Source organism: Cetorhinus maximus, chromosome 36 (genome assembly GCF_964194155.1).
Source record: "Cetorhinus maximus chromosome 36, sCetMax3.hap1.1, whole genome shotgun sequence".
NCBI classification, from domain to species: Eukaryota; Metazoa; Chordata; class Chondrichthyes; order Lamniformes; family Cetorhinidae; genus Cetorhinus; species Cetorhinus maximus.
This window is the reverse complement of record NC_135914.1, coordinates 5,112,295-5,136,074: the sequence shown is the minus strand read 5'-3', so window position 1 is coordinate 5,136,074 and position 23,780 is coordinate 5,112,295. Positions and strand designations below refer to the sequence as shown.

General features: G+C 48.2%; 1 long non-coding RNA gene across 1 annotated transcript; it reads right to left on the bottom strand.

The window, feature by feature from the left end:
- Window positions 1-22,422: 22,422 nt before the first annotated feature.
- LOC144672167 (uncharacterized) lies at window positions 22,423-23,567 on the bottom strand. Its single transcript, XR_013574069.1, has 2 exons — window positions 22,759-23,567; window positions 22,423-22,614 (listed from the first exon to the last, which is right to left on the bottom strand). It is a non-coding gene; the product is annotated as an uncharacterized LOC144672167 (long non-coding RNA).
- Between the last annotated feature and the right edge of the window lie 213 nt (window positions 23,568-23,780).

Genomic DNA, 23,780 nt, shown 5'->3' with positions numbered 1-23,780 from the left:
GCAGAGAAGTGTGAAATGATGCATTTTGGCATGAAGATCAAGGAGATGCGATTTAAAATAAAACATACAATACTAAAGAGGAGCAGAAGGACCTGGGGGGTATATGCACAAATTGTTGAGGGTGAAAGAGCAGGTTAGCAAAGTGGTTAATAAGGCCTATGGTATCCTGGACTTTATAAATAGAGGCATGGTTCACAAAAGCAAGGATGTTGTGGTGAACCTTTATAAAACACTGGTTCAGCCTCAACTGGAGTATTATGTCCAATTCTGGGCCCCATGTTTTAGGAAGGATATGAAAGCATGAGACAGGGTGCAGGAAAGATTTACAAGAATGGTTCCGGGGATGAGGAACTTTAGTTACAAGGATAGATTGGAGAAGCTGGGATTGATTTCCTTAAGAGGAACTTAGAAAAATCACTATCACTAGAGAAAAAGTAATGGGAATACTAATGGGACTTAAGGCTGACATGTACTCTGGATCTGATGGTCTGCATCCAAGAGTCTTAAAAGAGATAGTGGAAGAATTGATTGTAATTTTACAAAATTCCCCAGATTCTGGAAAGGTCCCAGCAGATTGGAAAACTGAAAATGTAGCACTTCTGTTCAAGAAAGCAGGGAGACTGACACCAGTCGCAGGGGAAACGCTAAAATCTATTACAAAGGATGTGATAACTGGACACTTAGAAAATAATGATAGGATTGGACAGACTCAATATGGATTTACTGAAAGAGAAATCATATTTGACAAATCAGTTTAAGTTTTTTAAGGATATAACGGGCAGAATAGATAAGGGAGAGTCAGTGGATGTAATGTATTTGGTTTTCAGAAGGCTTTTGATTAAGTCCCACAAAAGAGGTTAGTAAGCAAAATTAGAGCACATGGGATCGGGGGAATATACTGGCACGGGACTGAGGATGGTTAATGGGCAGAGAGCAGAGAGTAGGAATAAACGGGCCATTCTCAGGTTGGCAAGTTGTGACTAGTGGGATATTACAAGGATCAGTGCTGGGGCCGCAGCTACTCACAATCTATATCAATGATTTGGATGTGGGGACCTAATGTAATATTTCCAAGTTTGCTGATAGCACAAAACTTAGTGCAAATGTGAGGAGGATGCAAAGGGGTTTCAAAGGGTTTTAGACACGCTAAGTGAGTGGGCAAGAGCGTGGCTGATAAAATATAATGTGGAAAAATGTGAAGTTACCCATTTTGGTAGGAAAAACAGAAATAGAGTATTTCTTAAATGATGAGAGATTGGGAAGTATTGATGTCCAAAAGGACTTGGGTATTCTTGTTCAGAAGTCACTGAAAGTTAGCATGCAGGTGCAACAAACAATTAGGAAGGCAAAGGGTATCTTGGTCTTTATTGCAAGAAGATTTGAGGGCAGGAGTAAACAAGCCTGACTGCAGTTGTACAGAGCCTTGGTCAGACTGCATCTGGAGTATTGTGTACATAGAGGGAGTGCAACAAAGGTTCACCAGGCTAATCCCTGGGGTGGCGGGATTGTCCTATGAGGAGGGATTGAGGAGACTGGGCCTGTATTCTCTAGAGTTTAGCAGATTGAGAGGTGACCTCGTTGAAGTGTACAAAATTCTTACAGGGCTCGACAGGGTAGATGCAGGAAGGATGTTTCCCCCAGCTGTTGGTGGAGGGGTGGGGGATGGTTCTAGAACCAGGGGACACAGTCTTAGAATAAGGGGTAGGCCATTTAGGACTGAGATGAGGAAGAATTTCTTCACTCAGAGGGTGGTGAATTTTTGGAATTCTCTACTCCAGAGAGCTGTGAAGGGTCAGTCATTGAGTATGTTCAAGGCAGATCAATAAGTTTCTAGGTATTAAGGATATCAAGGGATATGGGGATAGTGTGGGAAAATATCATTGTCGTAGGTCAGCCATGATCTAGTTGAATGGCAGAGCAGGCTCAAAGGGCCAAAAACTCCTGCTCCTATGTTCCTCTGAGTCAGAAAGCAGGAAACTATAGGCCAGTTAGCCTAACATCTGTCATTGGAAAATGCTGAAATCCATTATTAAAGAGGTAGTAGGAGGACATTTAGAAAATCATAATACAATCAGGCAGAGTCAACATGGTTTTGTGAAAGGGAAATCAGGCTTGACAAATTTAGTACAGTTCTTTGAGGATGTAACAAACAGGGTAGATAAAGGGGAACCAGTGGATGTAATGTGTTTGGATTTCCAAAAGGCATTTGATCTATTTATGATCTATAAAATGACTTGCATGATGGGACCAACTCTATTGTAGCAAAATGTGTGGTCAATACAAAGATAGTAGGAATGCAAGTTGTAAGGAACATGCAAAGAGTCTGAAAAGCAATATAGATAGGTTGTGTGAGTTGGCAGAAATTTGGAATATGGTGTATAATGTTTTTTTTCCTTTTTTATTAATGCATAGGATAGGGGTGTCGCTGGCTGGGCCAGATTTATTACCCATCCCTAACTGCCCTTGAGAAGGTGGTGGTGAGCTGTCTTCTTGAACCGCTGCAGTCCATGTGGTGTAGGTACACCCACAGTGCTGTTAGGGAGGGAGTTCCAGGATTTTGACCCAGTGACAGTGAAGGAACGGCCGATATATTTCCAAGTCAGGATGCTGAGTGGCTTGGAGGGGGAACTTCCAGGTGGTGGTGTTCCCATGTGCCCTTGTCCTTCTAGATGGTAGCAGCCATGGGTTTGGAAGTTGCTGTGGAAGGAGCCTTGGTGAATTCCTGCAGTACATCTTGTAGATGGTACACACACTGCTGCTACTGTGCTTCGGTGGTGGAGGGAGTGAATGTGGATATGGTGCCAGTCAAGCGGGCTGCTTTGTCCTGGATGGTATCAAGCTTCTTGAGTATTGTTGGAGCTGCACTCATCCAGGCAAGTGGAGAGTATTCCATCACACTCCTGACTTTTGCCTTGTAGATGGTGGACAGGCTTTGGGGAGTTAGGAGGTGAACTACTCACTGCAGGATTCCTAGCCTCTGACCCTGTCTTGTAGCCACAGCATTTATGTGGCTAGACCAGTTCAGTTTCTGGTCAATGGTAACCCCAAAATGTTGATTCAGTTGTGGGATTCAGTGATGGTAATGCCATTGATTGTCAAGGAGTGATGGTTACATTCTCTCTTGTTGGAGATGGTCATTGCCTGACACTTGGCGCGAATGTTAGTTGCCACTTGTCAGCCCAAGCCTGGATATTGTCCAGGTCTTGCTGCATTTGGACTTGGACTGTTTCAGTATCTGAGGAGTTGTGAATGGTGCTGAACATTGTGCAATCATCAGTGAACACCCCCACTTCTTACCTTATGATGGAAGGAAGGTCATTGATGAAGCAGCTGAAGATGGTTGGGCCGAGGACATTACCCTGAGGAACTCCTGCAGTGATGTCCTGGAGCTGAGATGACTGACCTCCCACAACCACAACCATCTTCCTCTGTGCTAGGTATGACTCCAACCGGCAGAGAGTTTTCCCCCTGATTCCCATTGACTCCAGTTTTGCTCGGGCTCCTTGATGCCACACTCTGTCAAATGCTGCCTTGATGTCAAGTGCAGTCACTCTCACCTCAGGAGTTCAGCTCTGTTGTCCATGTCTGAACCAAGGCTGTAATGAGGTCAGGAGCTGAGTGGCCCTGGTGGAACCCAAACTGGGCATCAGTGAGCAGGTTATTGCTAAGCAAGTGCCGCTTGATAGCACTGTTGATGACCCCTTTCATCACTTTACTGATGATGGGGAGAGTAGGCTGATAGGGTGGTAATTGGCTGGGTTGGATTTGTCCTGCTTTTTGTGTCCAGGACATACCTGGGCAATCTTCCACAAAGCTGGGTAGATGCTAGTGTTGTGCTCCAGAACTTGCCGTGCCCCTAGCCAAGCTGTCCCAGTACAGCTACAAGTCTTCAGTATTATTGCCGAAATATTATCAGGGCCCATAGCCTTTGCAGTATCCAGTGCGTTCAGCTGTTTCTTGATATCACATGGAGTGAATCGAATTGGCTGAAGACTGGCACCTGTGATGCTGGGGACCTCCGGAGGAGGCCAAGATGGATCATCCACTCAGCACTTCTGGCTGAAGATTGTAGCAAATGCTTCAGCCTTATCTTTTGCACTGATGTGCTGGGCTCCTCCATCATTGAGGATGGGGATATTTGTGGAGCCTCCTCCTCCAATGAGTTGTTTAATTGTCCACCACCATTCCCGACTGGATGTGGCAGGACTGCAGAGCTTAGATCTGATCCGTTGGTTGTGGGATTGCTTAGCTCTGTCTATTACTTGCTGCTTATGCTGTTTAGCACACAAGTAGTCCTGTGTTATAGTTTCACCAGGTTAACACCTCATGTTTAGGTATGCCTGGTGCTGCTCCTGGCATGTCCTCCTGCACTCTTCATTGAACCAGGGCTGATCCCCTGGCCTGATGGTAATGGTAGAGTGGGGGATATGCCGGTCTATGAGGTTACAGATTGTGTTCGAGTACAATTCTGCTGCTGCTGATGGTCCACAGTGCCTCATGGATGCCTATTCTTGAGTTGCTAGACCTGTTTGAAATCCATCCCATTCAGCACAGTGGTAGTGCCACAGCATAACGCATATAGTTACCCTCCATGTGAAGGTATGCCCAATATGAAGAAGGGACTTCGTCTGCACAAGGTCTATGTGGTGTTCACTCCTACCGATACTGTCATGGACAGACTGTGCAGGCAGGTTGGTGAGGATGAGACCAATTATGTTTTTCCCTCTTGTTGGCTCCCTCGCCACCTGCTGCATACCCAGTCTAGCAGCTATGTCCTTTAGGATTTAGCGAGTTTAGTCAGTAGCGGTGCTACCGAGCCACTCTTGGTGATGGACATTGAAGTCCCCACCCAGTGTACATTCTGCGCCCTTGCCACCCTCAGTGCTCCCTCCAAGTGGTGTTCAACATGGAGGAGCACTGATTCATCAGCTGAGGGAGGGCAGTATGTGGTAATCAGCAGGAGGTTTCCTTGCCCATGTTTGACCTGATGCCATGAGACTTCACAGGATCCAGAGTTAATGTTGAGGACTCCCAGGGCAACTTATACCACTGTATACCACTGTGCTGCCACCTCTGCTGGGTCTGTCCTGCTGGTGGGACAGGACATACCCAGGGATGTTGATGGTGGTGTCTGGGACATTACCTGTAAGTATGATTCTGTGAGGATGACTATGTCAGGCTGTTGCTTAACTAGTCTGTGAGACAGCTCTCCCAATTTTGGCACAAGCCCCCAGATGTCAGCATGGAGGATTTTGCAGGATCGAAAGCTTGCTGTTGTCATTTCCGGTGCCTAGGTCGATGCCGGGTGGTCCGTCTGGTTTCATTCCTTTTTGGAGGCTTTGTAATGGTTTAATACAACTGAGTGGCTTGCTAGGCCATTTCTGAGGGCATTTAAGAGTTAACCACATTGCTGTGGGTCTGGAGTCACATGTAGGCCAGGTCAGGTAAGGACGGCAGATTTCCTGCCGACAGCAGGAAGTAACTACGGAGGCAAACGGAATGTTGGCCTTTATTGAAAGAGGGGTGGAATATAAAAGTAGGGAAGTCTTGCTTCAACTATACAGGGCATTGTTGAGATCACACCTAGAGCATTGTGTGCAGTTTTGGTCACCTTATATAAAGAGGGACATACTTGCTGAGGGGGCTTGACAGGGTAGGTGCCGAGAGGATGTTTTCCCTCACGGGCAAATCTAGAACTAGGGGCTGCAGTTTCAAAATAAGGAGTCTCCCATTTAAGATGGAGATGAGAAGAAATTTCTTCTGTCAAAGGGCTGTTAGTGTTGGGAATTCTCTCCCTTGGTGAGCAGTGGAGGCTGGGGCATTGAATATATTCAAGGCTGAGTTAGATAGATTCAGATTGGAAAATAGTGAATGTAACTCCTCTATTCAAGCAGGGAGGCAGACAGAAAGCAGGAAATGATAGGTCAGTTAGCCTAATACCTGTCCTGGGGAAAATGCTCAAATCTATTATTAAGGAAGTTGCAGAAAATCTTAACGCGATCAGGCAGAGTCAACATGGATTTGTGAAAGGGAAATCATGTTTGACTAATTTATTAGGGCTCTCTGAGGAAGAAATAAACAGTGGAGATAAAGGGGAACCCGCAGATGTGGTGTACTTGGATTTCCAAAAGGCATTTGATAAGATGCACATCAAAGGTTACTATACAAAATAAGAGCTCATGGTGTAGGGGGTAACATGGATAGAGGATTGGTTATCCAACAGGAAGCAGGGAGTACGGATAAATGATCATTTTCAGGTTGACAAGCTGTAACTAGTGGATCGGTGCTGGAGCCTCAACCATTTACAACCCATATCAATGTCTTCAGTGAAGGGACCAAATGTATTTTTGCTAAATTTGCTGATGACACAAAGATAGGTAGGAGACTAAGCTGTGAAGAGGACATTGCTAGTCTGAAGAGGGATATAGATAGGTTAAGTGAGTGGGTAAAAATTTGGCAGATGGAATATAATGTGGGAAATTATGAACTTGTCCAGTTTGGCAGGAAGAATAGAAAAGCAATATGTTATTTAAATGGAGAGAGATTGCAGAACTCTGAGGTACAGAGGGATCTGGGTGTCCTGGTACATGAATCACAAAAGGTTAGTATGAAGCAAGTGGTTAGGAAGACAAATGGAATGTTGTCATTTATTGCAAGGGGAATGGAATATAAAATTAGGGAATTTTTACTACTATTGTACAGGGCATTGGACAGACCGCATCTGGAGTAGTATGTACAGTTTTGGTCTCCTTACTTAAGAGAGGATATAATTGCATTAGAAGCAGTTCAGAGAAGATTCACTTGACTGATTCCTGGGATGAAGGGCTTATCTTATGAGGAAAGGTTGGACAGATTGGGCCTGTATCCATTGGAGTTTAGAAGAATGAGAGGTGATTGTATTGAAACATATAAAATCCTGAGGGGCTTGACAGGGTGGATGCTGAGAGGATGTTTCCCCTTGTGGGAGAGATTAGAACTAGGGGACACAGTTTAATAATAAGGGGTCTTCCATTTAAGACAAAGGTGAGGAGAATACTTTTCTTTCAGAGAGTCATGAATCTGTTGGATTCTCTCCTCTATAGAGAAGTGGAGGCAGGGTCATTGAATATTTTTAAGGCTGAGTTAGATAGATCCTTGATAGACAAGGGAGTCAAAGATTATCGGGGATAGACAGGAAAGTAGAGCTGAGGCCACAATCAGATCAGCCATGATCTTATTGACTGGCGGAGCAGGCTTCAGTCCTACTGCTCCTAATTCATATGTTCGTACGTACGTCTGTAGATAGATTTTAACAGGTGAAGGGGGGAGGGGAGGGAAAGGGGCAGGCAGGAACATGGAGTTGAAGTGACATCAGATCAGCCATGATCTTATTAAGTGCAGTTTGTACTCTCTGCTCCTCAGACCCTGCCTGCCCCAATGTGTGTCCTTTGCTCCTCAGATTGTGCCCTATCCCAGTGTGTGCTCCCTGTTCTTCAGATTATGGAATCAATCTGTTTCATCCACTGAGGACACATTCTGAGGAGCACTGGGATAGGGCAGTGTCCGTGGAGCAGAGAGCACACAGTGAGATAGGGCACGTTCTGAGGAGCACTGGGATAGGGCAGTGTCTGTGGAGCAGAGAGCACACAGTGAGATAGGGCACATTCTGAGGAGCACTGGGATAGGGCAGTGTCTGTGGAGCAGAGAGCACACAGTGAGATAGGGCACATTCTGAGGAGCACTGGGATAGGGCAGTGTCCGTGGAGCAGAGAGCACACCGTGAGATAGGGCACATTCTGAGGAGCACTGGGATAGGGCAGTGTCCGTGGAGCAGAGAGCACACCGTGAGATAGGGCACATTCTGAGGAGCACTGGGATAGGGCAGTGTCCGTGGAGCAGAGAGCACACAGTGAGATAGGGCACATTCTGAGGACCACTGGGATAGGGCAGTGTCCGTGGAGCAGAGAGCACACCGTGAGATAGGGCACATTCTGAGGAGCACTGGGATAGGGCAGTGTCTGGAGCAGAGAGCACACAGTGAGATAGGGCACATTCTGAGGAGCACTGGGATAGGGCAGTGTCTGTGGAGCAGAGAGCACACAGTGAGATAGGGCACATTCTGAGGAGCACTGGGATAGGGCAGTGTCCGTGGAGCAGAGAGCACACCGTGAGATAGGGCACATTCTGAGGAGCACTGGGATAGGGCAGTGTCTGGAGCAGAGAGCACACAGTGAGATAGGACACATTCTGAGGAGCACTGGGATAGGGCAGTGTCCGTGGAGCAGAGAGCACACAGTGAGATAGGGCACATTCTGAGGAGCACTGGGATAGGGCAGTGTCCGTGGAGCAGAGAGCACACAGTGAGATAGGGCACATTCTGAGGAGCACTGGGATAGGGCAGTGTCTGGAGCAGAGAGCACACAGTGAGATAGGACACATTCTGAGGAGCACTGGGATAGGGCAGTGTCTGGAGCAGAGAGCACACAGTGAGATAGGGCACATTCTGAGGAGCACTGGAATAGGGCAGTGTCCGTGGAGCAGAGAGCACACAGTGAGATAGGACACATTCTGAGGAGCACTGGGATAGGGCAGTGTCTGGAGCAGAGAGCACACAGTGACTTAGGGCACATTCTGAGGAGCACTGGGATAGGGCAGTGTCTGGAGCAGAGAGCACACAGTGAGATAGGGCACATTCTGAGGAGCACTGGGATAGGGCAGTGTCCGTGGAGCAGAGAGCACACAGTGAGATAGGACACATTCTGAGGAGCACTGGGATAGGGCAGTGTCTGGAGCAGAGAGCACACAGTGAGATAGGGCACATTCTGAGGAGCACTGGGATAGGGCAGTGTCCGTGGAGCAGAGAGCACACAGTGAGATAGGGCACATTCTGAGGAGCACTGGAATAGGGCTGTGTCCGTGGAGCAGAGAGCACACAGTGAGATAGGACACATTCTGAGGAGCACTGGGATAGGGCAGTGTCTGGAGCAGAGAGCACACAGTGAGATAGGGCACATTCTCAGGACCACTGGGATAGGGCAGTGTCTGGAGCAGAGAGCACACAGTGAGATAGGGCACATTCTGAGGAGCACTGGGATAGGGCAGTGTCCGTGGAGCAGAGAGCACACAGTGAGATAGGGCACATTCTGAGGAGCACTGGAATAGGGCAGTGTCCGTGGAGCAGAGAGCACACAGTGAGATAGGACACATTCTGAGGAGCACTGGGATAGGGCAGTGTCTGGAGCAGAGAGCACACAGTGAGATAGGGCACATTCTGAGGAGCACTGGGATAGGGCAGTGTCCGTGGAGCAGAGAGCACACCGTGAGATAGGGCACATTCTGAGGAGCACTGGGATAGGGCAGTGTCTGTGGAGCAGAGAGCACACAGTGAGATAGGGCACATTCTGAGGAGCACTGGAATAGGGCAGTGTCCGTGGAGCAGAGAGCACACAGTGAGATAGGACACATTCTGAGGAGCACTGGGATAGGGCAGTGTCCGTGGAGCAGAGAGCACACAGTGAGATAGGGCACATTCTGAGGAGCACTGGGATAGGGCAGTGTCCATGGAGCAGAGAGCACACAGTGAGATAGGGCACATTCTGAGGAGCACTGGGATAGGGCAGTGTCTGGAGCAGAGAGCACACAGTGAGATAGGACACATTCTGAGGAGCACTGGGATAGGGCAGTGTCTGGAGCAGAGAGCACACAGTGAGATAGGGCACATTCTGAGGAGCACTGGAATAGGGCAGTGTCCGTGGAGCAGAGAGCACACAGTGAGATAGGACACATTCTGAGGAGCACTGGGATAGGGCAGTGTCTGGAGCAGAGAGCACACAGTGACTTAGGGCACATTCTGAGGAGCACTGGGATAGGGCAGTGTCTGGAGCAGAGAGCACACAGTGAGATAGGGCACATTCTGAGGAGCACTGGGATAGGGCAGTGTCCGTGGAGCAGAGAGCACACAGTGAGATAGGACACATTCTGAGGAGCACTGGGATAGGGCAGTGTCTGGAGCAGAGAGCACACAGTGAGATAGGGCACATTCTGAGGAGCACTGGGATAGGGCAGTGTCCGTGGAGCAGAGAGCACACAGTGAGATAGGGCACATTCTGAGGAGCACTGGAATAGGGCAGTGTCCGTGGAGCAGAGAGCACACAGTGAGATAGGGCACATTCTGAGGAGCACTGGGATAGGGCAGTGTCTGGAGCAGAGAGCACACAGTGAGATAGGGCACATTCTCAGGACCACTGGGATAGGGCAGTGTCTGGAGCAGAGAGCACACAGTGAGATAGGGCACATTCTGAGGAGCACTGGGATAGGGCAGTGTCCGTGGAGCAGAGAGCACACAGTGAGATAGGGCACATTCTGAGGAGCACTGGAATAGGGCAGTGTCCGTGGAGCAGAGAGCACACAGTGAGATAGGACACATTCTGAGGAGCACTGGGATAGGGCAGTGTCCATGGAGCAGAGAGCACACAGTGAGATAGGGCACATTCTGAGGAGCACTGGGATAGGGCAGTGTCTGGAGCAGAGAGCACACAGTGAGATAGGGCACATTCTGAGGAGCACTGGGATAGGGCAGTGTCTGGAGCAGAGAGCACACAGTGAGATAGGGCACATTCTGAGGAGCACTGGGATAGGGCAGTGTCTGGAGCAGAGAGCACACAGTGAGATAGGGCACATCCTGAGGAGCACTGGGATAGGGCAGTGTCTGTGGAGCAGAGAGCACACAGTGAGATAGGGCACATTCTGAGGAGCACTGGGATAGGGCAGTGTCTGGAGCAGAGAGCACACAGTGAGATAGGACACATTCTGAGGAGCACTGGGATAGGGCAGTGTCTGGAGCAGAGAGCACACAGTGAGATAGGGCACATTCTGAGGAGCACTGGGATAGGGCAGTGTCTGGAGCAGAGAGCACACAGTGAGATAGGACACATTCTGAGGAGCACTGGGATAGGGCAGTGTCTGGAGCAGAGAGCACACAGTGAGATAGGACACATTCTGAGGAGCACTGGGATAGGGCAGTGTCCGTGGAGCAGAGAGCACACAGTGAGATAGGACACATTCTGAGGAGCACTGGGATAGGGCAGTGTCTGTGGAGCAGAGAGCACACAGTGAGATAGGGCACATTCTGAGGAGCACTGGGATAGGGCAGTGTCCGTGGAGCAGAGAGCACACAGTGAGATAGGACACATTCTGAGGAGCACTGGGATAGGGCAGTGTCTGTGGAGCAGAGAGCACACAGTGAGATAGGGCACATTCTGAGGAGCACTGGGATAGGGCAGTGTCTGTGGAGCAGAGAGCACACAGTGAGATAGGGCACATTCTGAGGAGCACTGGGATAGGGCAGTGTCTGGAGCAGAGAGCACACAGTGAGATAGGGCACATTCTGTGGAGCACTGGGATAGGGCAGTGTCTGGAGCAGAGAGCACACAGTGAGATAGGGCACATTCTGAGGAGCACTGGAATAGGGCAGTGTCCGTGCAGCAGAGAGCACACAGTGAGATAGGGCACATTCTGAGGAGCACTGGGATAGGGCAGTGTCTGGAGCAGAGAGCACACAGTGAGATAGGGCACATTCTGAGGAGCACTGGGATAGGGCAGTGTCTGGAGCAGAGAGCACACAGTGAGATAGGGCACATTCTCAGGAGCACTGGGATAGGGCAGTGTCTGGAGCAGAGAGCACACAGTGAGATAGGGCACATTCTGAGGAGCACTGGGATAGGGCAGTGTCTGGAGCAGAGAGCACACAGTGAGATAGGGCACATTCTGAGGAGCACTGGAATAGGGCAGTGTCCGTGGAGCAGAGAGCACACAGTGAGATAGGGCACATTCTGAGGAGCACTGGAATAGGGCAGTGTCCGTGGAGCAGAGAGCACACAGTGAGATAGGACACATTCTGAGGAGCACTGGAATAGGGCAGTGTCCGTGGAGCAGAGAGCACACAGTGAGATAGGGCACATTCTGAGGAGCACTGGGATAGGGCAGTGTCTGGAGCAGAGAGCACACAGTGAGATAGGGCACATTCTGAGGAGCACTGGGATAGGGCAGTGTCCGTGGAGCAGAGAGCACACAGTGAGATAGGGCACATTCTGAGGAGCACTGGGATAGGGCAGTGTCTGGAGCAGAGAGCACACAGTGAGATAGGGCACATTCTGAGGAGCACTGGGATAGGGCAGTGTCTGTGGAGCAGAGAGCACACAGTGAGATAGGGCACATTCTGAGGAGCACTGGAATAGGGCAGTGTCCGTGGAGCAGAGAGCACACAGTGAGATAGGGCACATTCTGAGGAGCACTGGGATAGGGCAGTGTCTGGAGCAGAGAGCACACAGTGAGATAGGACACATTCTGAGGAGCACTGGGATAGGGCAGTGTCCGTGGAGCAGAGAGCACACAGTGAGATAGGACATATTCTCAGGAGCACTGGGATAGGGCAGTGTCTGGAGCAGAGAGCACACAGTGAGATAGGGCACATTCTGAGGAGCACTGGGATAGGGCAGTGTCTGGAGCAGAGAGCACACAGTGAGATAGGGCACATTCTGAGGAGCACTGGGATAGGGCAGTGTCCGTGGAGCAGAGAGCACACAGTGAGATAGGGCACATTCTGAGGAGCACTGGGATAGGGCAGTGTCTGGAGCAGAGAGCACACAGTGAGATAGGACACATTCTGAGGAGCACTGGGATAGGGCAGTGTCTGGAGCAGAGAGCACACAGTGAGATAGGGCACATTCTGAGGAGCACTGGGATAGGGCAGTGTCTGGAGCAGAGAGCACACAGTGAGATAGGGCATATTCTGAGGAGCACTGGGATAGGGCAGTGTCTGGAGCAGAGAGCACACAGTGAGATAGGACACATTCTGAGGAGCACTGGGATAGGGCAGTGTCTGGAGCAGAGAGCACACAGTGAGATAGGACACATTCTGAGGAGCACTGGGATAGGGCAGTGTCTGGAGCAGAGAACACACAGTGAGATAGGGCACATTCTGAGGAGCACTGGGATAGGGCAGTGTCTGGAGCAGAGAGCACACAGTGAGATAGGACACATTCTGAGGAGCACTGGGATAGGGCAGTGTCTGGAGCAGAGAGCACACAGTGAGATAGGGCACATTCTGAGGAGCACTGGGATAGGGCTGTGTCTGGAGCAGAGAGCACACAGTGAGATAGGACACATTCTGAGGAGCACTGGGATAGGACAGAGTTACACCCTCCTCATGTTTGATAAACAGTACTGCTGTTGGGACATGACTACATTTAGGGTGCTTTATTAATACAAGTAATCATATCTAGCCAAAATTGAGAGTTCTGGACCGTGAACACTTCCATCCTTTAATTGGGATATTAAACTGAGACCTGTCTCTTGCAATAGGTTAGATCAATGTTAAAGATCAAAGAGGAGCAGGATCATCTTTCAATTAAGCACTTCATAGCCTTCTGGATTCAACACTGAGTTCAACAGTTTCAGATCATCACCACAGCTCCCTTGTTTTTAGCTAGCATCTACTGGAAATGATTCTGCTTTCACCATTTACATCTCCCTTGGGTGACCTGGTGGTTAGGATCTGGAAATGCATTGGCTGGCAGGATGTTAGACGCAGATTTAGTTGTGGCTTTCGAAAATAAGCACTTGATGAGAAAAAGACTTGCAAGGCTATGGGGAAAGAGCAGTGGAGTGGGACTAGCTGAATTGCACATGCAGAGAGCTGGCACAGACTCAACAGACCAAATGGCCTCCTTCTGTGCTGTATTTAGTCTATGATTCTCCAGACAAAAAGACCAATCTTTTGTTTCCATACTTGCCCCCTTATCGTCTCTTTTTGCCCTGCTTAATCATTACTCATGGCATCTAATCACTCCTGCCCTCCACCCTATCACAGATCGCTCCCTTCTCTCCTTCTGTTTTCCCTGTCTCAGTACTTGCTTCAAAACCTTTTATATCTCTAACCTTTGCCAGTACTGATGAAAGGTCATTGATCGAAAATATTCATTCTGCTTCACTTGGCACAGATGCTGTCACAGTTTAAAGCATTTTCTGCTTTTATGTCAAGGTTTTCCCAATGTGCTGGCCAGCATTCTTCTCTGAGCCAATATCCCAGCTAACATTTCTCTCCATTGCGACATGTGTGCTGTTGCTGGCAATTCATTGTTACTTACATAATAGTCACTGCAATTGAAAAGTTAATTTAGTGTGAAAACAGTTGGAAATATTTTAATATGAAGGCAGTGTATAAATGTGATGCTGATTATGATAGGGATCGTGTTGGAGAATGGGGAATGAAGTGCAATGTATAACGAGGGGCTGAATGACACCATTGGGTTGACTGAATGAATTACAGATTCATACAATAGTTACAACACAGGAGGCCATTCAGCCCACTGTGTCCCTGCTAGCTCTCTGCAAGAGCAACTCAGCTAGTCCACTCCCCTGCCTTTCCCTGTGGACATACAAATCTTCTCTCTTCAGATAATTATCTAACTTCCTTTTGAAAGCCAGGATTGAATCTGCCTGTACCAACACTCTAAGGCAGTGCATTTCATATCCTAACCACTTGCTTGCATTAAAAAAGTTTTTCTTCATTTTGTCTCTGGTTCTTTTTACAAATTGGTGTCATCTCATTCTCAATCCTTCCACCAATGGGAACAGTTTCTCCTGAGCTAGTCTGTCCAGACCCTTCATGATTTTGAACAGCTCCATCAAGTCTTCTTACAACATTCTCTTTAAGGAGGACAAATCCAACCCATCCTGATTAACAGAAAGTTCTCATTCCTAGAGCCATTCTTGTGAATCTTTCCTGCCCTCTCTTTAATACCTTTACATTCTTCCTAAAGTGTGGTTCCCGGAATTGGACACAAAACTCCAGTTGAGGCTGAACCAGTGTTTTATAAAGGTTCACCATAGCTTCCTTGTTTTCTTTCTCTATGCATCTACTTAAAAAGAACAAGGTATACTTTATCAACCACTTTCTCAACCTGCCCTGGCACCATCAGCCATTCATGCCCATATACCCCCAGGTCTCTCTGCTCTCCACCCTCTGCATTTTTTTTTGGAATTGTATCCTTTATTTTGTATTACCTTTCCTCACTCTACCCACCAAAATGTCCCACCTCCCATTCCTCTGCATTAAAATTTCAGTGACCACTGCCTGTCCATGTCCATGACCCGGGTGCTGAATTGTATAAATTGAAATTTCTTCAGTGAGCTCCATGGAGTAGATGAGATGGTAAAAATCTAGGGGAAATAAACAGCTGGACCGTTAACATCTGTAAAGAGAAAGAGAGGTCAACAGACAGGTTCAGATCAACAGTCTACACCCTAAACATTGATCTGTCTTCTCTCTTTACAATGAAAAGAGCACCTGTGTTTCCAGTATGCTCCCAGGTTACAGGAAGAGTGATGGTGACAATTCTCACATACATTGTGTAAATGCGAAGCTTTTGAAGGCAGGCATAAAAAGTGAATGCTTCACATAGACAGGAAGGAAAGTGAGAGAACATTACAGTAGGGGAGAATTCAACATCTATCACAGCTGTACAATAAAGATTAAAATGAAACATTGTTCAATATCACTGCTGTATCTCTGTGAATGCAATGGGGAAATATTAAACTCTGCAGGCAATTTGGCAGCAATATCATAGGACCATTGCATCAAAGACTCAATATTACTTTATCATCTCACTGTGTGTTTCACTTGATGTAATGTCAGTTTGTAGCTCAGATATTTGGTCCTTTTTAGGCGGTTCTTCAGGGTTGTGGGTGACTTGCTTCCACTCTGGTCCGATGGGTTCTGACATCACTGATAAGTCCAATGTGCAATCTGCAGACTCGGCCACAGGCAGGGTAGTGGTGCTCGGAGGGTCATGTAGATGAGTTGTTTGATGATTTGCACTCTCCAGCACCTCGACTTCACCTCTGCGTGGTCAAGATGAAGTCTCTCAGTGTGTGTTTGGTACCTTCCTGAATGAGCCATTTTGGTCAGTCACAAGCCAGAGACTTCCCTGAGTCGGCAGGGATATTTGACCTCTTCAGGGATGTTTTGAGGACATCTCTAAAACCTTTCTAGTGTCCTTCTGGGAGTCTCCTGCCAAGACCAAGTTCCAAGCAGAGCAGTTGCCTCAGGAGTCTGGTGCCAGGCACTCAAACAATATGTCCCACCCAGCAGGACTGGTTTAAAATGATTAGCGCCTCAATGCTGGACATGTTAGTTTGGGAGAGGGTCCCCTTGCCACTAGATTTGGAGGATCTTACAAAGGCACCACTGGTGGTACTTCTGCAGGTTATCCAAATCTCCAAAGCATACTGGACAATCTGCTTGGGAAACCTCAGATATCAGATACTGAGTCACTTCACTCACGCACGGCCATGAATCACACTCAGTCCCAGATCAGGAAGCAGAGCTTCCAAATCATCTCCTGCCTGTTCCCCATAGTATGGTGAGGTCAAACTCAAGCATGTCTGATCAGTCAGTACTCTTATCATACAATGGCTTGAAGCAGTCAACTGAAGCATAGACTGACTTGGGCAAACAGGCACTTTCCCTGGTATATCCAAGTGGCCTGTTCAGTCCTGATTTCTACTGTACTTCCCCCCCACACTGGTCCACAATGGGTACCAGCAGTGACTGAGTGAGTAAAGCACAGTTGACATCATGAAGGAATGACATTGTGTATCCTGTACCAGTATGAATAGTAACTGGGTATATGGATCTATCTGAATCACAGGGAATCTCCCCAACACAGCCCTGGGTAGCTGTGAGTTCACTCACAATCGCACCCTAGAAAGTCCATCGCCCTGGCCCCAGGAAATTTGGCTGTGATTTACAGGGAACAAGAGGCCGTCACTCCCCAGAGCAGCAATGGGGCTGTGAGGCTCCCTCTTTGAAACGAGCAGTGGCCCCTTTAAGTGCCAGGACATGCCCGAGTGAGCGGAGCCGTGTCTTTTGTTGGTGTGCGAGGGAAAAGGGCGGGTTTAGATTAGACTCATTGAGACCAAGTCCTGCTCCCAGAGAGCTGAAGCTGCAAAGTCCTGTCGGAGCCGCGGACCAGGGGGAGCTGGGGGCTGGGGCTGAGGCTGGGGAGGGGGGAGAGAGATTTTGCAAAGGTTTGTAACTTGAGCGAAGGGAAAGGTTCCGATTTGGTTTAAAAACACTAATAATTTTGGAAGATGAAGTGATATGAGCTGAGCTCCAGCCGAGGTAAGAACCGAACATTAAGGATCTTTGCTAATTCCATGTGAAATTCAATTCTCCAGGAGTCTGTTGGGTTTTGCAGGTTTATAACAGGATGTTAGAGTAAACTTTACATAAACTTTCTCTCTACTCGGGTGTCTATCCCTCCCTTTGTCCCCCCCCCCCCCCCCCTCTCTCCTTTCTCATCACTTTCCTCTATCCCTTTCTCCCTCTTTCTGTTTCTCCCTCTTTCTGTATCTCCCTGAGCTGAATTGGTGTTGCTAGGAGCCCGTCACCATGACGACTGCCAGTGCCTCAGTTATTCATTACCTAATGTTTGTTTTTGTCCTTTCCAGAGAAACTCAACTTGTTCACAAAGTGAAAAAAAATGGGATATTCAGCATCGTGGCCCCGTCTTTAAACCAGGATTAATCTTCATTCAAACCCCCCTGTCCTGTAACAAGCTCAGCTCAACCCCACAGTTTGGACCCAATTCACTACAACCCTTTCTCCAGGAAAGACATTCTGTACCTGATCTGCAAAATCCAGGGTGAAATTGAACCAGGGATCCCATAGGGAGATTGGTCCAGGGATCCCCACATCCCAGAGAGATTGATCCAGGGATCCCCACATCCCAGGGAGATTGGTCCAGGGATCCCCACATCCCAGAGAGATTGATCCAGGGATCCCCACATCCCAGGGAGATTGATCCAGGGATCCCACAGGGAGATTGATCCAGGGATCCCACAGGGAGATTGATCCAGGGATCCCCACATCCCAGGGAGATTGATCCAGGGATCCCACAGGGAGATTGATCCAGGAATCCCCACATCCCAGGGAGATTGATCCCGGGATCCCACAGGGAGATTGATCCAGGGATCCCCACATCCCAGGGAGATTGATCCAGGGATCCCCACATCCCAGAGAGATTGATCCAGGGATCCCCACATCCCAGAGAGATTGATTTAGGGATCCCCACATCCCAGAGAGATTGGTCCAGGGATCCTCACATCCCAGAGAGATTGATCCAGGGATCCTCACATCCCAAAGAGATTGTTCCAGGGATCCCATAGGGAGATTGGTCCAGGGATCCCCACATCCCAGGGAGATTGATCCAGGGATCCCCACATCCCAGAGAGATTGATCCAGGGATCCCCACATCCCAGAGAGATTGTTCCAGGGATCCCCACATCCCAGAGAAATTGTTCCAGGGATCCCCACATCCCAGAGAGATTGTTCCAGGGATCCCCACATCCCAGAGAGATTGATCCAGGGATCCCCACATCCCAGAGAGATTGATCCAGGGATCCCCACATCCCAGAGAGATTGATCCAGGGATCCCCACATCCCTGAGAGATTGTCCCAGGGATCCCACAGGGAAATTGATCCAGGGATCCCCACATCCCAGATAGATTGTTCCAGGGATCCCCACATCCCAGAGAGATTGATCCAGGGATCCCCACATCCCAGAGAGATTGATCCAGGGATCCCCACATCCCAGAGAGATTGATCGAGGAATCCCACAGGAAGATTGATCCAGGGATCCCCACATCCCAGGGAGATTGTTCCATGGATCCCCACATCCCAGAGAGATTGTTCCAGGGATCCCCACATCCCAGGGAGATTGTTCCAGGGATCCCCACATCCCAGAGAGATTGATCCAGGGATCCCCACATCCCAGAGAGATTGATCCAGGGATCCCCGCAGAGAGATTATTCTTGGGATCCCACAGAGAAATTATTCAAGGGATCCCCACACCTCACACTGAGATTGTCTAGGGATCCCCACAGTGAGACTAATCCAGGAATCCCACATCTCACAGACATATTAATCCAGAGATCCCCAGTGAGATTAGTTGAGGGATCCATAAAGTGGGATTAATCCAGAGGTCCCCATAGAGAGATTAGTCTAGGGATCCACATAGTGAGATTATTCAAAGGATCCCCACAATGAGATTTAATCTCAGGATCCCCACAGTCCACAGTAAGATTTATCCAGTGATCCCTATACCCATCGTAAGAGATTTCAACTGGGTATGTCCTGTGTTTTACTCAGTACTGTCATGTTCCCCTGCACTTCAGATATAATTCACTTTGGGACATCCTAGCTCCTTCCTTCTTTATTAACAAGGTCTCTGAGCTAGAACACTCGACCCACATCATATTGTTTTGAAGATCACAATCAATGAATATGAATGAACCCTTGAGGAATAATTTAAAATATTGTGTTTTGTTTTTGGAAATTTAACTTTGAAAAACAATTGAAGTAAACGTTGAACATTGGTCCTGTGACCTTGCTGGCTCCAACTCAGCCACTTTATCTCTGTGCAAAATGTTCAGCACATCAGACTTGTGCCCTTCCTCACCCATTCTTCCTCGGTTTAATTCCTGCCATTATATCCTTCAGGTTGAAATGGCAGTGTCACGGAATCACGTTGAAGAAGCACTTTGTTACTCCAGCTGACCGGCTGGTGCGGGATGAGGTGCATTGTTGTCTCATGACCTTCCAATATTGCACTCGTCCCGGCCTCCCGGTCTGGCTGGATTGATCCACAGAGGGGCAGTCGCTGTGATCAGATGTGGCCCATTGGTGAACAGGGGCCTCCTTTCATTCTAAGGTTGGGAGGGCTGTAATTTGCATTGAGTTTTTCCTTAAAGGCATTGCACTCATCCCGGCCAGAGTCTGAGGGGGTTACACATCTCAGGGCCACGTCACATTAACTGGCAGATGCTTAGTCGCTGCTTGGAGCCTCCTCGTCCCCAGAGAACACCACGACTGGCCTGATCCTGTCCTCACGCCTCTTCCAGCGGATCGCCGGGAACCAGGGCACGCGGAACAAGGAGACACAAACCAGGGACGTGCGCAGACCTGGGACACTGGTTCAAGCCCGGTTTGCATGCGGCCAGCCTGTGTGCACTGTCTGTGGGTGAGTGCTGTTGGATTGGGGTCTTGGTGAGTCTGGCTGTAACAACCATGTGAAACATCTAACCACGCTGGAGTCCCATTTCATGGACTCGCATGGTCCAAGTCGCTTAGTCTGATGTTCAGTAAAGCGAACAGCTAATTATGTTTGTATAGCACTCTTAACGTAATCAAACATCTTAAGGCACTTCACGGGAGAAAAATAAAGTATACCGAGCCACATCCATTGATATTAGGTCAGATGGCCAAAAGCTTGGTCAAAGAGGGAGGTTTTAAGGAGCATTTTAAAGGAGGAAAATGAGGGAGAGAGGCAGAGAGTGTAGGGTGAGAATTCCAGAACTTGGGGCCTAGCCAGCTGAAGGAATGGCCACCAAATGGCGGAGCGATTAGAACTGGGGATGCTCTGGAGTCCAGAATTAGATGAGCACAGCTATCTCGGAGGGTTGTAAAGCTGGAGAAGATTACAGAGATAGAGAGACGAAAGGCCATGGAGAGGTTTGAAAACAATAATGAGGATTTTAAAACCAAGACACTGGGAGCCAATGTAGGTCAAGGACAAAGGTGAAAGTTTAATGAGACTTAGTGCGAGTTAAGAGATGGGCAGCAAAGTTTTGGATGATTACAAGTTTATGGAGATTAGAAGTTCAGTGTTTGCATTGGAATTGGTGACAAAGGCATGACTGAGGGTTTCAGAGGCAGGTGAGCCTAGAGAGGTGAAAATAGGCGGTTTTAGTGATGGAATGAATGTGGGATCCAACGTGACACCAAGATGACCAACGTACTGGTTTAGTCTCACTCCATTCCAGGAGAGGGATGATGCTTGGAGCAGGAACTAAAAACAACGGCTTCAGTCTTACTCGTTTTAATTGGAGGAAATGTCTGCTCATTCAGTTCTGGATGTTGGATGAACAGTCTGATATTTAGCCACAGTGGGAGGGGTGGTGATGTTGAGCTGGGTGTTGCCAGTGTAGGTGTGAAAGCTCATGCTGTGCTTGGTGGGTGATGTACCAAGAGGCAGCTTGTAAATGAGACATAGGAGGGGACCGAGGATAGGTCCCTATCCTTCAACCAGGTAAGAGCACTTTCACCCAGCTGGACATTAATGGGGAGGCTTTGGAGGAGGATGGTGTGGTCAACCATGTCAAAGGCTGCAGATAGGTCAAGCAGCAGGATGAGGGAAGTTTACTTTTGTCATAGAAACATGGGATTCTTTTTATGATGTTGTTTGTGACTTGCACACTGTGGCAAGAGCAGAACCCTGATTGGAGGGATCCAAACATGGAGCTCCGGGAAAGACAGGCACAGATTTGAGAGGCAAAAACACGTTCAAGGACTTTGTGGGAGGTCGGTGATGGGGGCTGCATTGGGGTCAAGGATTGCTTTTTTTGAGGAGAGGGGTAATAATGACAGAGACAACCTCTGAAGACAGAACCGTTTACAATATTGGCTAACATGGGGGCCAGGGTAGGAAGTTAGGTGGTTGGCAGTCAAGTAGGAACAGGGTCAAGGGAATCAAGGGAGCAGGAGATGGGTCTCATGGACAAGATGAGCTTGAAGAGGGCACGAGGGGAGATAGGGGAGAAGCGGGAGAAAGTTGAAGTTTGAGTTAAGGGCCCGGTGAGCCAGTGGAAGGGAAGGATGCAGTAGAGACAGCTGATCAGATGCTCTTGATCTTAGTGCAAAGTCCATGAGCTCCTCACAATGAATGTTGGAGATGTGGGTACAGGAGATGGGGAGAGGGGTTTAAGAAGATGATCTGCAATAGCGAGAAGAAGCCAGGGTTTATCTTTGCTTTCCAGGGTGATCCTAGAATAATGAGCAGTTATTGCTACCACTGTTACTACAGTTTGGGAATAGTTTGATAACGTGAATGTAAGTAACTGATGCACAGACATTTCCTTTCAACACCTGAATTACAAAGGCACCCAATGTTCACCTTCTCCCAGACTGACTGAGGTGCATTACATAGGTGCAGAGCAATGAAGCATCAGGAAGGGGAGAACCATGACTGATGTCCTGGGCAACACCCACCGCTCTCCCCGCTTGGAATATCAAAACCAGAAACTAAAGTGAAGCTGACAGACAAGAGCTGCTCATCCTGGAGAGGCTGATACTGAGTATATGGCCTGTCCCAAAGTGGGGCAGTGAGGAGGAAGCCCTGTGTACTGGAAGCCCTGAAGCGAGAGAGGGTTAGAGAAAGAAAACATCTGTAAACGTTTGTTATTGGAATGGAAACCATGCAAGATCTCTCAGGTGTAATGTCAAACCCACCCTTGGCAGTAACTACTTGTAATTGCCAAACCCCTTGGAGTAAACCCAGGACCAATGTTTATTCTGACATTCACACTCCCAGTCAGGCTTGCTTCCTTTTCTATTTTTTTTTAATTTTTTTGGCATTTAAAAAAATTATTTCTTGTTGCCATTGGGTCAAATTCACTGTTTGTGGAAAAGACTGACAAGGGTCCCTGAAGCCACCGGGCATAAGAACCTCTTTGATCTTCATAGGCCAAGTTGCAGCAACTTCCGAAATGGCTCAAAGTCATCAGGAATCGTGTCTGTGAGACAAGCAGGGAAGAAAGATCAAATGAGTGGAAGAGTCAGGCACATTTTCCCTTCACACCCAACCGCACGTTTCTGTCGCCACTACTTAGAATGAATATTTTGTGAGCATTTGGTCTACTGGCCGTAGCTGTACTCACCATTACACCTGTAGCGCAGGTTGGACCAAATAATGTTCTCTTGGGAGAAGCAGAAGACACCGAGACGCCCTCCACGCATTGTAGTGTCGATTGTTACCCCCGAATCAGCCACCAGATTTGGTCCTTCGTACAATTTAACCCTGAAAGGGAAACGAAGAAACAGCTTCTCAATTGACAGAAATATTTTTCTCTGCCCTCAGGTTTTAGGAGCCCCTTAAAATGGTGCAGTTGTAAACTTCCTGTCTGCACACAACCTGGTGTAACCAGCCACACAGGCAGTCTAACTAGAGCTGGAAATCCATGGCAGGTCAGTCAGTCTGTAAGGTGGGTTCTGGCCATTTGGCTGTGTAACCTTTGAACCTGACTCCCCTCCTCTCGGACAGACAGATATCCTGACAGCCTTGCTGTAAAAGAAAATGAAGGGTTCCGGGTCCAAAGACTTATTAAAGCTCAAAGATCCGATCAGAGGGCAGCAGAATAATCAGATATTGATCCCAGTGGTTGTGTGCAGCTTCAGCCAATTACAGCAGGAATACTTAGCTAACATATAAGAAATAGACCATATAAGGAGTAGACCATTCAGCCCCTCGAGCCTGCTCCACCATTCAATAAGATCATGGCTGATCTGTTTGTGTTTCGAATTCCACATTCCCATCTACCCCCCGATAACCTCTGATTCTCTTGCCTAACAATAATCTATCTCCCTCCACCTTAAAAATACTCAATGACCCCAACTCCACCACCTTCTGAGGCAGAGTGTTCCAAAGTCACACAGCCCTCTGAGAGAAAAAAAATTCTCCTCATCTCTGTCCTAAAAGGGTGACCCCTAATTTTAAACCAGTGCCCCCTAGTTCTGGACTCACCCACAAGAGGCAACATCCTTTCCATGTCCACCTTGTCAAGGCCGTTCAGGATCTTATATACTTCAATCAAATCACCCCTCACTCTTCTAAACTCCAGTGGAAACAAGCCCAGTCTGTCCAACCTTTCCTCATCAGACAACCCACTCATTCCAGGTATCA